This window comes from Dendrobates tinctorius, unplaced genomic scaffold, assembly GCF_039654945.1.
Source record: "Dendrobates tinctorius isolate UK_male_01 unplaced genomic scaffold, ASM3965494v1 ptg000037l, whole genome shotgun sequence".
Lineage (NCBI taxonomy): Eukaryota > Metazoa > Chordata > Amphibia > Anura > Dendrobatidae > Dendrobates > Dendrobates tinctorius.
In genome coordinates, this window is record NW_027361705.1 from 20,759,116 (window position 1) to 20,772,421 (window position 13,306).

Below are 13,306 nucleotides of genomic sequence, written 5' to 3' on the forward strand. Positions count from 1 at the left end.
CTGAAGTGAAGTGTCTTTTTTGGACATTATAGTGAAATATTGAATATTTTGAAAGAGTCAATATTCAAGATGAGAAAACCAGCACATAACAAATTTTGTGCAATGGCGAGACGCACTTCATGGCTGCCGTACATAAATGGCATACACTTTTCATGCACCCTATATGTTGGGTGAAAGCTAGGCCCTCTAACTTCTTTAGTGCCATCTGTGATTGAATCCTGGTACGTTTCACTTTGCAAATCTTCAATATCGCTTCAGTTACTAAACTGACCACAAACTTATGATCTTCAGAAAGAAACCAAGATTTCTAGGTGAAAATTATAATTCAGACCGCAACCTAATGGAATTGCCCTTACGCCTGTTTCACACATCGTTTGTGTTCAGTCAAAATCCGCCGTTTTGCAAAAAAAAACGGATCCGCCATTTTTCTTGGCGGATCGGTTTTTTTCCCACTGAGTTGCATTACCGGCGGATCTTGACGGCTGGCCATCCGTTGGATCCATTTTTTTGCAGATCCGCCAAAATTTTGACGTCCGCCGACATGCCCGAACGGACCATGCAACGTTTTTTCGGGCGGCCGGATCCGCATTTCTCACTGCGCATGCCCGAAAGACTTCACTCAGCTGCAAATTTAACCCTAAACTCTGTTCTGGCGGCTGAAAAATTCTCTCTCTCCTTCCCCAGGCAGCGGTTCCTTTAAAATTCTTCCTTTGACGGATCCGTTAAAATAACGGTCCGGTGCCAAACGTTGTGGTCAGTACAGCAAAGGATTCGTTATCAGCCATTTTAGCAGATTCTGACTCACCAAAAAAACTGATGTGTGAAACAGGCCTTACAGATCCTTTTATCAAGACTTTGCTTGAGGGCATATTGTAGAAGAGGTCATCTTTGTATCTGACGATCCTTTATCGACCCGGGCCAACTATGTTGGAAAGCAAATGCCGAATCGGCCACAAAAAGGTCCAGACGCAATATTATTACACCATGTGTCTTTACTGAAATGTAGTGCTTCTTCACTGATAGAAAACATTGATAACCAGATGGCACAAATCTTGTACAAAACATACGATCGCAAATTGAATTACAGTATACACCAAAAATTGTGACAATTTTTCTTCCTGAAGCCTGCAGCTCTCAATTCTGTGCAGATTTTAAACCTTTTGTGTAGCAGGGAGATCTCCATCGAATACTGTCACCTATTGCCAAAAGTTATAGACTAGAACATGGTGACTTTTCAGATGAATCATATCGTGGACATTGAAGAGCCTAGAAAAGAAATCTTAGACCCCATTCTTCATTGCTGTTTCTCCACGTTTGAGTAATTTGCTCCTTTTTAGTGACTTTAGTATTTGCACCTTATTCTTTCTACATTTTGCACTACTTTTGGTGCTAAAAATGTCAACATTTTAACCAAGCATTCTTGATTTTGCACCGAATTCATATAGCATGTGCCATTTAGAAGAATTTGGAGCAAAAAATATCAAACACTACAAAAGACAAAGAAAAGGGACTTCAAGAAATGGCAAATGATGAATCGGCCCATTGTGTCCAGGACTATGGAATCTATATAGAGCAATGACTGTTCTGTATGGGATAATGTAACATTTTTATCTGCTTATCAAGCATACTTTGAATCAGAAAATCAATGGCATTAGAGGTAGTTCAGCGTGTGTAGATTTTGCTGAAAAAAATAAAATCTTGAGCATGATATACAAAAACCCAATGCAAATCAGATCTGTGGTCTTTTAATTCTCCAGATTGATGGAGGTCCTAAAAGATCAGGCCCCTTAAAGACTAAGTAATGGTAACTAGGGATTAGCGGACCTGTGGAAGTTCAGGTTTTCTCTTGGTACTGGGGAAATCAGTGAGAGGAAACACAAGAGCAATTAAAGCCTCAGGACTAGAGCCAAAAGTTGAACAGCGCACCTGGAGTGCAAGCACACCTATAACGAGCAGTAGGTATACATTCTGCCAGCAGCCATCTCGCCTGATTACACCAGGGAGGATGATCATGTAGGACTACGGCTGACCATGGTGCATCACTGCGTGTCTGAGACCCATAAGGTAACATAAGGAAACCTTGCAACTAAAGCGCTTGAGGCTGGAAAATACACATTGAAGGGAAGCTGTTAGTTGGTTCATGCTTCCCAAACTACAGGCAGCATGACTTACAGCCTGGCTGCACACTGCAGCCAGATCAGTTTCTCTGTTTTCTCTGAAATGCTGCAGTGTTTCATAGTTTAAAGATCCAGGTGTGGTGTATAGGAAGAGGAGCCGAGACCACTACCCCTGGGTGGCGGCTTCTTGGCTCGTTCAGGTTGAATGACAGGTGTCTCCCAAGTGCCGACAAAGAGAAAGACTGGTTAATCAAGTCAAGCAATGTGGGGAGAAGATGGCCAGAGGAGGCTCTGGAGCAGTCTGTTTTATTTCAATGGTCAAGGGATGGATCTTTAAAAATTCTCTGAAAGTCCAGAGCCTTTCAGACAAAAATATATCTGGCTCTGGCTGCCCTTAGTTTGGGCAGCAGAAATACAGTGACAGGTTCTCTTTAAAAGGACTATCAGCACAGAAAGTCTGTTCAAACCAGGTCCAGGCGCTCCATCGTTTATATACACCTTTGCCCTGCTTGTAGTCCCTCAATCTTCATTCTTCCCTCTTCTTTGACAGCTCTAATGTCATATAGAGGAGATGGATAGAAAACAAGCCGGTGGGCAGGTGTGTATAAATGATTGAAGAAAAAAAAAAAAAAGGTACTCCAGCGTAGAAAAATATTAAGCTTTGTCTTTTAATGGAAAAAAATTCATAAAAACAGGCACAATGCGGGCACCATATAGATCCCAGAGAGCTACCAACCTACGCATTTCAACACTTCGGTCTTAACCATGATTAAGACTGGAGTGCCGAAACGCATCGGTTGGTAGCTCTCTGGGATCTATATGGTGCCCGCATTGTGCCTGTTTTTATGAATTTTTTTCCGTTAAAAGACAAAGCTTTATATTTTTCTATGCTGGAGTACCTTTTTTTTCCTTCATTCTTTGGAACTTGCATGCCCAAGCGGCTCCATGCGTGGAACTTATTCTTGGAAAGAGACTGCAAACGGTGAGCTGACTCCCCCCCGTTTCCCATTCCTTTCTTACATTTTGTATAAATGACTGGCTGCACCGTGATGCATACAGCGCCTGCACCTGGTATGAACAGTCATTCTGCGCTAATAAGAGTCCATGTAAAATATTTTACTGTTCAGATGACGCTCCTAACACCTCCATATACAAGCACACTTTGCTCAGCCAGCGTGCACGTGTTCTGTAAGGAAAAAAGGGAGCAACCCGTTGCCAGATTTGTGATGCCATCTTATTGCTCAGGACTACTAAAACTTCTGCCAACATGGCAGACTCAGAATGTCGCCATACACAATAGATGATTGCGTGGTCGCACAAAACCAGCCGGGTTGGGTAGTGTTGGGGCACCTGTCAATTACCTCAAATTAACCCCATTATTATTTGGACAGCGAACAGAACAAACACAGTCTGAGCTAACACAACTTTTATATAAAACTAGGGGGCAGAAAAAAAAAAAAAGCACAATAGGGTTTTCTCCGGTTGACAATTCGATATTATACTCGTAAAAGGTAACCTGGTCTGGTGGAATTCACACATTGTTATGGCATAGAAACCCAGCAGCAGCAGATCCACGGGTCCTCAAAGCAAAGAAATCACAGGAAGGGAGACTTGTGGGTGGATCCACGCTGCTGGTAGTCAAAATGGCAAATCCAGGTCCACACAAGTTTGAGTTCTTTTGTCAACGCGTTTCACAGTTTACACACTTCAGGACAAAAGTGTGCTGATGAATTGCGTAAACTTCAAAACACGTTGACAAAACAAGAGACTGCTGCATACTTACTTGTGTGGACCTGGATTTCCCATTTCGATTACCAGCAGGGCAGATCATCCACAATTCTCCCTTTCTGTGAACACCGCTTTTATTGCAGTCCTCCACATATGTACAAGTCCAGCTTGGCGTTGTATTACCCAGAGCAGACAAACCTCAGATGCTGGAATCATGCCCCGCTGGGCTTGAGTGACACCCACTTCACTGGCCACACCATTTTTATAGCACATGGGGGACATCAGTCAGCCCCAGGGGTGGTGTGATTAATGTACGCAAGCCGGACTTCCATGTGCGCCAAGTCGGACTGGTTCAGGCCATTCGCAGATACTGAGAACTGCAAGAGAAGAGTTTTTGCTTAGCATATGGGAATGGGATTCAGGGTTAGGGCTCTAGACGGTAATGGGGGACCGGACAGGTTCCCTTAGATTAAACTGTACATCATAGCTTGTTACATAGAGAACAGCAATGGATTCATCTCCAGATGTACTCAGTGGCTCCACTTCTCCATCAGGTTTCTATGATACAAGTACTGATCTGAGGCACTTTCTCCAATCCTCACGAGGCACTGTTTCAGAGCGAATCGATGCCAGATGCCATTCACGCTCATGGTAAATCATTCGGCCCATGCAATGGCTCAGGACAGCAATGACGTGGTTTTAGAAAATGTATCCATCTTCACATATATTAGCTTCCATTCACAGACACTGAATCGCTTTAGTTCACACCTACGTATTAAAAACGTTAATATCTCAAAAATTTTAAGACTATACCACCATTAATATATAAAAAAAAAAAAGGAACAAGAGTATAGAATCCCACAAGTTAGGCTTTAAAATTATTTGCTACATGTAAAACATTAGTTTCCTCACTACCAAAGCTGCAAATCATAAGAGGCAGGTGATTTTTTTTCTGTTTTTTTCCCCCCTGGTGCAAATCAGCAAGTTTGACCTTAAAAAAAAAAAAATTCCAGTTCCTTTTTGAAAAATTTTAAAAAAAGTGAGCAAAACATGAGGTTTATGTGTTTCAATATTAAATAGCAGAAATATCCATAACATGGCAACACAAGACCCATACGCACGCATAAATAAAAACACTATACAGAATATTGGAAGAAATGGCCATGATAGTTTATTTAGCATTACTTAAAACTTCCATATTAAATAATTCAAAATCACCAAATAAATAACAACTTTCTGTTAGACAGGGCGATTTACCCAACAGCCATGGCTTCCAAAGTCATGGCCCCCCCAATAACATCCCAGCCATTTCTCTACAACAGACTGTAAGCCCAGATTAAAAATATCTACACCAACATCAGAAAGGTGCACCAAATCAGACCTATAAAAACCGGGCAAAAAACGCTCCAGATCTGTATGTCTAAAAGGGAAACCATTTAATAAAGGTAAAAAGCTTTCCATCTGTCCATTTACTCTTTTGCAAATCTTTTCAAGAAAAATCATTTTAACGGACTTACAAATCAACCTAGGAACTATTTAGGAAAAAACAAAACATGTGGTGGGAAAAGACTGTTTAAGATTGGAAATGTCCAATCTCATGAAGGATAATAAATCCAAAGTTTTGATTTTCCCCAAATCGTTCCCACCTAGGTGAAAAATTATCAAGTTAGGGTAAGGAAATTTATTAATAAGTCCCTTGCATTCGAAAACTAAATTACACCACTTCATGCCTGTTATGCTATGCCAAAAAACTTGAAGAACATCAGGGCTGAAAGAGATTTTCAGAACAACAACGCTGACTGGCCCTCTTTTGGGCCCAATGCACAAGTGAGTGTCCAATTATCCACTGACGTCTCTTACACTCCTCCATGAGCTTCTGTGTTTCAGTGTCATCCATTGAAGCACTACCCTTACTAGGCAGACAAGAAAAAATTTTGTTGATTCATGTGTCGGCTTCTCGAGTTCATGTGGCATGTCAAACACATCTTAATTTAGAATCCATTAGATCATCAGGTTTGCTTCTTTCCACACCATTTCCATGTGGTTATATTTGATGGGGCAAAAATGGTCTGCACCATAAACTTGTGCTTACTCTTTTCATTTGGATCATAGTCGAACGGCTGTAACATTACTGAAACTGTCACTGTGGCCCCAGGATCTATAGTGCCACTGTTTGGTCTTACACAGTAGCGTCTTGGTGCTGTAGTTTTAACTTTGAAACATACTTTCTTCTCAGATGGATTTCGCAGTCTGAGGTTTGTGGTGACATCTGTAAATGGACCTTGGAATTTGAGCTTGTACGGTGGGTCGAGGACCAGGACCTGCTCGTGCTTGGACATGTTGGCTCCTCCAGCAGCACACATGCACCTCACAGCTCGGACACAGGAGAGGGGATGCGGGAAGAGGCCTCCAGTGGTGGGGAATGCTGAGGAGCCTGGCAAAAAACACCACCAGGCCGGGTGGGTAAGGGAGACTCCGAGGCAGAGGTGGCCAAAAACTAAATTACACCACTTCATGCCTCTTATGCTATGCCAAAAAACATGAAGAACATCAAGACAGAGATTTTCAGAACAACAACGCTGACTGGCCCTCTTCTGGGCCTAATGCACAAATGAGTGTCCAATTATCCATACTACCAAGGGACCTGAAATTAAATAAGACAGTTAATAATCATCATATAACTCATGCCTTACATACAATTGAAACCTAAATGAATTCCATCTACCCATCTCCATAATTTTGGAATTACATAAGCCAGCTCTAGCAGCTTCCGTGGCGGCTCCTATCCTAAAAGAATGGGAAGTTATTCGGAGATCCTCTTTCTGTGAAAAGACTAAACATTTTTTAAGAACAGCATTGAACTGAAAAATAGTTACAGGAGAGTTATCATTGTGAATAAGTAGAGGGCCAGAAAAACTGTTCCTGCTCTGTAGCAACATCTTGATATTTGAGACAGGACAAATTAGTGGGTCCGGATTACCGGCAAGTCTAGACCCCCTGCCCAATTGGTCTGTTTTAGATTTTCTGATAAACACTGTGACATAAAAATCCACAACTTGGATGTCACTGAGCATAATACCGGAGGGAGAAGACCTTTTTGCCGATACGAATTCACCAACCCGAAGGGCACCAAAAAAGGCCAGTGAAAAAGCGGAACGAAATAAAATTGTTTCGTACGAACTGAAACAAATCTTGCCTAAAGCTAAACAAAGATCTTTCAATAAACCAACAGTAATCGGGCGTCTCGTATCAGGTTTGAAATTATTCCGTTTGAACCCTTTAAGAAATTGCCTCACTGGAAATAAACTAGTCAACGGATTTTCACCCCTTAATTTCAAAAAGAAAGATGCCTGAAAAAGCCTTAGACACAGCAGAAAAGGATAGACTTTTATTAATCAAAAATTCTGCAAATTTAAGACCAGCAACAGGATTAGAAACGAAAAAATTAACATTATATAAATTACAAAATGTCTTCCACTGAAACCATGCAGCTGAATAATCGGCCCATGATCTCTTGGCCAAAGATTGTTTAATAAAATAAGGTATTAAGTCCCAGAGAGACTGGGAGCAGGGAGTTGCTTCTTGGTCCGCGTCTGGTGCCAATTGACGAAACAGGGACCACTGGCGATGACAAAGTTAGCTGTTAAAATTAGATTACTTACGCCCCATTTTGCTTTTAACCAGATGTTAAATTTAAGACAAACCAACACCAACCGTCTCAAAATTTTAGAAGCAAAAGAATTTTTTGAGGAAAGAGTGTTAATCGAGAAAAGGACTCCATTGTTTGAAGAGAATAAAATTAACCTTTTGTTCGCAAGCGTCCCCATAAATGTAATCCTAGCAGAATACAAAAAAGCTCCTGCACCATTGTATTGTCAGTTAATTGGTTATCGCACCAAAATTCAGGCCAACCTGCTGCTGACCAATGAGATGCAGCAGATAACCAGCTTGGATATGGAGTATCTACGGTGATAATAAAAGAGATAGAATATGTGGATAAAAATGGTGACTGCCAGTAACAATTCCCATTAAAATCGGAGAGAAAAGCTAACCAAACCTTGGCATCCTCTCTCAATCCCAATTTACCTAAATATGAGAATTCGGGGAGGAGAGGCCTTTTGTTGCATCATAAAGGCGCCTGCAAAAAGGGCGGCCCATTGGAATAATCCTCAGCGCAAAGTTTAGCAAGCCTAATAAAGTCTGAAGGTCCCGAAGGGTAATTTTTTCTCTAGAAATGAAACTGGACAGAGCGGAGCGAAGTTTAACAATTTTATCATTGGGTAGTCTGGACTCAAGCTTAGTGGAATCTAAAGTTATGCCTAGAAACGCTACAGTATTAGTAGGAAAAACTGTCTTATCCTCAGCAATTGGGACACCAAAATATTGACAGATAGAAAGGAATTTATTCAGGGTTTCCAAACATTAGAAGCTGGGGGGGCCGATAAAAAGGAAATCATCCATGTAGTGAAGAATTCCGTTTGTGGAACCAATTTCAACCACCCAATGCAAAAATGAAGAAAAGCTTTCGAAATAAAAACATGACATGGAGAAACCCATAGGTAGGCAAAGATCAAAATAAAATCCATTATCAAAATAAAAACCCAGGGAATTAAAACCGTCTGGATGTACAGGAAGGAGCCTAAATGCCGATCTAATGTCTGATTTAGACATTAAGGCATTATATCCAAATTTTTTTGGCAAACCTATAGCTGAATCCACTGACGAGTAATTTACAGAGCAAGATGATTTATTAACTTCATCATTGAGGGAAAACCCATGAGGAAAAGAAAGGTGGTGAATTAACCGAAATGAACCCTTCTCTCTTTTTAGGGACAATGCCAAGGCGAGAGATTCTAAAATTAACAAAAGGTGTGAACGAGAAAGGGCCTGCTACTCTAACCAATTCCACTTCTTTAAAAAATTGTTCTCTTACGATATCGGGGAACTTCAGAATAGATGGCAAATTTTGAACAATATGACAGCCCATCCCTTTAAATGGAGGAATGTAAAAACCCGAGGAACAGCCATTAAATATTAAATTACTGATCTCCTTGTCTGGGTATCTGTTTAGCCAATAAATTAGGTTTTCCAGTCTCACTGGAGTCTCCGCTTTTTCCAGCAGGGTCCCTAAAAGGTAACTGTTGGGAGGATTGCTTCTTAAACCATCTTGCCATAGAATGCGCCCCTCCGCAGAAGGAGCATTCATGGTGAAATCTGGAGCTGCTAGCCCATTTGCAGGATGACTCGTTGAATGCAAAACAACAACTTTTTTTTATAAATGTCGACAGATGCTGCTTGGGCCGGGAACACCTCTGTGGTAGCATGAGGTTGATCCAAAGGCCTATATCCTTAGAACCCCATTTAACTTCTGGGTGCATTGCTAATTTATGCCTAAAAGCCTCATCGTAATTCAGCCAGGCAATGCCTCCTAAATTAAAGTCAATGTGTTGAAACAGCTGGCTACATAACTTAGGGTGTTTCTCTCCTAGGACCGCTGAATAAATAGAAAAGGCTTGAATCCAGTTATTAAACGATTTGTATGCGCCATGCTTCTTTTCATCAGCGTCGGACCTATCATCCCTCTTTTCAAATCTATTCAGCTGATCCCTTTGAGGAAGTAAGGAAAATAAATCAACGTATTAGTTATTCCAAATTAAATCTTTGGTACAAGCACCCAGGTGAAAGCCAAGAGGAGAAAGCTCACATGTGAGTGCCTCTTTAAAGGGGTTGTTAACAGCTAAATGAAACTGATTAAAGGCCTTATCAGTGATAGGCCTAGCAAGGGGGGGGGGGGGGGGACATTGCTTACATCCCCCAAAGCCTCCGATAACAAATCCCTAATTAAAGATTTAATCTGAGTGGGATTAACAGACAGGGGAACATTAAATGTCTCACCCAGTCAGAAGCTCCGATGACGTTGTCCATGTCCACCATTGTTCTACTGATGACCGTCACTGCTAATGATGATTGGAACCTACAAGGAAATGGAGCATTGAGCACTTAAGAACAATTGTACTGGAGTACTGTACATGCTGATTATTTTCTAATCATCAGAAAATGTATGTGTGGTCCCCCCCGTCCAGCTCTGTGTGGCTCCCCCTGTTGTATGCATGGCTCCCCTGTCCCATCCTGTATACATGGCTCTGCTCCCACTCTCCCATCCTGTATACATGGCTCTGCTCCCACTCTCCCATCCTGTATACATGGCTCCGCTCCCATCCTCCCATCCTGTATGCATGGCTCTGCTCCCACTCTTCTATCCTGTATGCATGGCTCTGCTCCCACTCTCCCATCCTGTATTCATGGCTCCGCTCCCACTCTCCCTCCCTTGTATACATGGCTTCGCTCCCACTCTCCCGGCCTCCCTTGTATACATGGCTCCGCTCCCACTCTCCCTCCCTTGTATATATGGCTCGGCTTCCACTCTCCCTCCCTTGTATATATGGTTCCGCTCCCACTCTCCCTCCCTTGTATATATGGCTCCGCTCCCACTCTCCCTCCCTTGTATATATGGCTCCGCTCCCACTCTCCCTCCCTTGTATATATGGCTCCGCTCCCACTCTCCCTCCCCTGTGTATATATGGCTCCGCTCTCACTCTCCCTCCCCTGTGTATATATGGCTCCGCTCTCACTCTCCCTCCCCTGTGTATATATGGCTCCGCTCCCACTCTCCCTCCCTTGTATATATGGCTTCTGCTCCCACTCTCCCTCCCTTGTATATATGGCTCCGCTCCCACTCTCCCTCCCTTGTATATATGGCTCCGCTCCCACTCTCCCTCCCTTGTATATATGGCTCCGCTCCCACTCTCCCTCCCTTGTATATATGGCTTCTGCTTCCACTCTCCCTCCCTTGTATATATGGCTCCGCTCCCACTCTCCCTCCCTTGTATATATGGCTCCGCTCCCACTCTCCCTCCCTTGTATATATGGCTCCGCTCCCACTCTCCCTCCCTTGTATATATGGCTTCTGCTTCCACTCTCCCTCCCTTGTATATATGGCTTCTGCTCCCACTCTCCCTCCCTTGTATATATGGCTCTGCTTCCACTCTCCCTCCCTTGTATTTATGGCTCCGCTCCCACTCTCCCTCCCTTGTATATATGGCTTCTGCTTCCACTCTCCCTCCCTTGTATATATGGCTTCTGCTTCCACTCTCCCTCCCTTGTATATATGGCTCCGCTCCCATTCTCCCTCCCTTGTATATATGGCTCTGCTCCCATTCTCCCTCCCCTGTGTATATGGCTCCGCTCCCATTCTCCCTCCCTTATATTTATGGCTCCGCTCGGCTCCCCCATCCTCCCCATCATACTTACCCCTCACGTCGCTGTCGCTGAACTTCCTTCCCGTCGCTGCACGTCCCTGCATCTCGCGGCGCTTCAGCTTCTTCCTGTGCGGAGCGGTCACGTGCTACCGCTCATTAAGGTCCATGAATATGGATGCCACGCCTATGGGAGATGAGTGGCGTCCATATTCATGACCTTAAATGAGCGGTAGCACGTGACCGCTCAGCGCTGGATGAAGCCGCCGCTGGATGAAGCCGCCGCGGGATGCAGGGTGAGTATCAGCTGCTGCACCGCCCCCTGGCTCCCCTTGTGTCCGCGGACCGGCAAGGGCACTGCAACGGCCCGGTGCTGGGCCGCGGACCGGCGGTTTGGGGACCCCTGTTCTAAAGCATCCATTTCTAACCAGATTGTTATAGGAAACACTTGCGTTATCCTTTAGCTATAGCACTTGGAGCTGAGCTTTTCTGATACAAAGCCCCAGAATCCCAGCATAGCTTGTGATAAATCATACAATTCTTGCTGCTGGCAGTCACCACCAGAAGGAGCTTGTTGCATTTTTGTAATACAAGGAAATCGGAAAAGAAACCGCACTTATAACAGCCACAACAGCAGCAAATCACCAACCACCACGACAACAGCAAACCAAAAGGACAGCAGCAAACCGCCAACCACGACGGCAGCAAACCGCCAACCACGACGGCAGCAAACCGCCAACCACCAACCACGACGACTGCAGAAATCCACCAACCATGACAACAGCAAACCGCCAACCACAACAGCAAACCGCCAACCATGACAACAGCAAACCGCCAACCACCAACCACGACGACTGCAGAAATCCACCAACCATGACAACAGCAAACCGCCAACCACAACAGCAAACCACCAACCACGACAGCAGCAAACCACAACAACAGCAAGAAACCACAACCAGTTTCATGGGGAATAAATGTTTGTTTTTTTTCTCAGTGCTACCTCTTATTTTTTCAACTATTCATTGAACCAGTAGGTCAGGGTCTGGAGGCATGCACCAATAATATTCTGGTCTGAAACTGCTGCTTTTCTTTATATTATACAGAATTTATCAGCAGGGTTTTGCTATGGAATCAGATCAGCATGATGAAGGGACAGAGACCCTGATTCCTGTGATGTGTCATTTACTGGACTACTTGGTGCAGTTTTGATGCAATCCCAGTTTTCTCTGCTGTAGATGTAGCAGGGCTCAGAAAGTATAACCAGGCTCCCAAACCGGATTGGCAGCTTTATGTGTTTCACCTGCCTGGCACACGTTACTTAGGCCTGCAGTGATCATCTGCTGCTGATAAAACACTGACTGTATTGAAAATACAGCACATAGCAGAAGGCCTCATTCACAAGTCCGATTTTCATGGATAACACTTTCACCTGTAATAGTCTATGGAGCCTTTCACGTCTGATTTTTCATGTACCGAGCAGTCCGCAGAAAGTCAAGGAGACATATCCGATTTTGAGTTGAGGATCGTATGAAAATCGGCAATGCAAGTCAATGGGTCCATAAAAAAAACAACAAAAAAAAAACCCAGCACTGACGACACTTTTCATGGACTGTCAGGATGTACAAGGTGGAGACTTTTCTTTATTTCTCCACGTACGAGAAAATCGAATGACACCTGGACCAGAGTCTGATCAGAATAATCAGTCCGTATTTCTCACAAGTGGAAAATCAGATGTTTGAGTGAAGCCCATTAAGGAATACATTGCTGGAATCAGGGGGGACTGCCCTACACCATGCTGCTATTAGATTATATAGCAAAAACCTGCTGACAGATTCTCTTTAATACACACACTTTATAATATACATAGTCATGGCCAAAAGTGTTGGCATCCTCGAAATTGTTCCAGAAACTGAAGTATTTCTCCCAGAAAATAACTGCATTTACACATTTTGTTATACACGTTTATGTCATTTTGTGCATTTGAACAACAGAAAAACAGGCAAATTTGACATAATTTCACACACAAAAAAAAAAAAAAAAAAAAAAAAATGGGCCAGACAAAATTGTTGGCACCATTCTAATATTTGGTTGCACACCCTTTGGAATAAATAACTGCAATCAATCACTTCCTACAACCATCAATAAGTTTCTCACTCCTCTCAGCTGGAATTGCGGACCACTCTTTTGCAGTTGCTCCAGGTCTCT

At 43.3% G+C, this 13,306-nt stretch overlaps 1 pseudogene; it reads right to left on the bottom strand.

Annotated features, from left to right (window-relative positions):
• Positions 1-5,002: 5,002 nt before the first annotated feature.
• Positions 5,003-9,774, bottom strand: LOC141088033 (vesicle-associated membrane protein-associated protein A pseudogene; annotated as a pseudogene).
• Between the last annotated feature and the right edge of the window lie 3,532 nt (positions 9,775-13,306).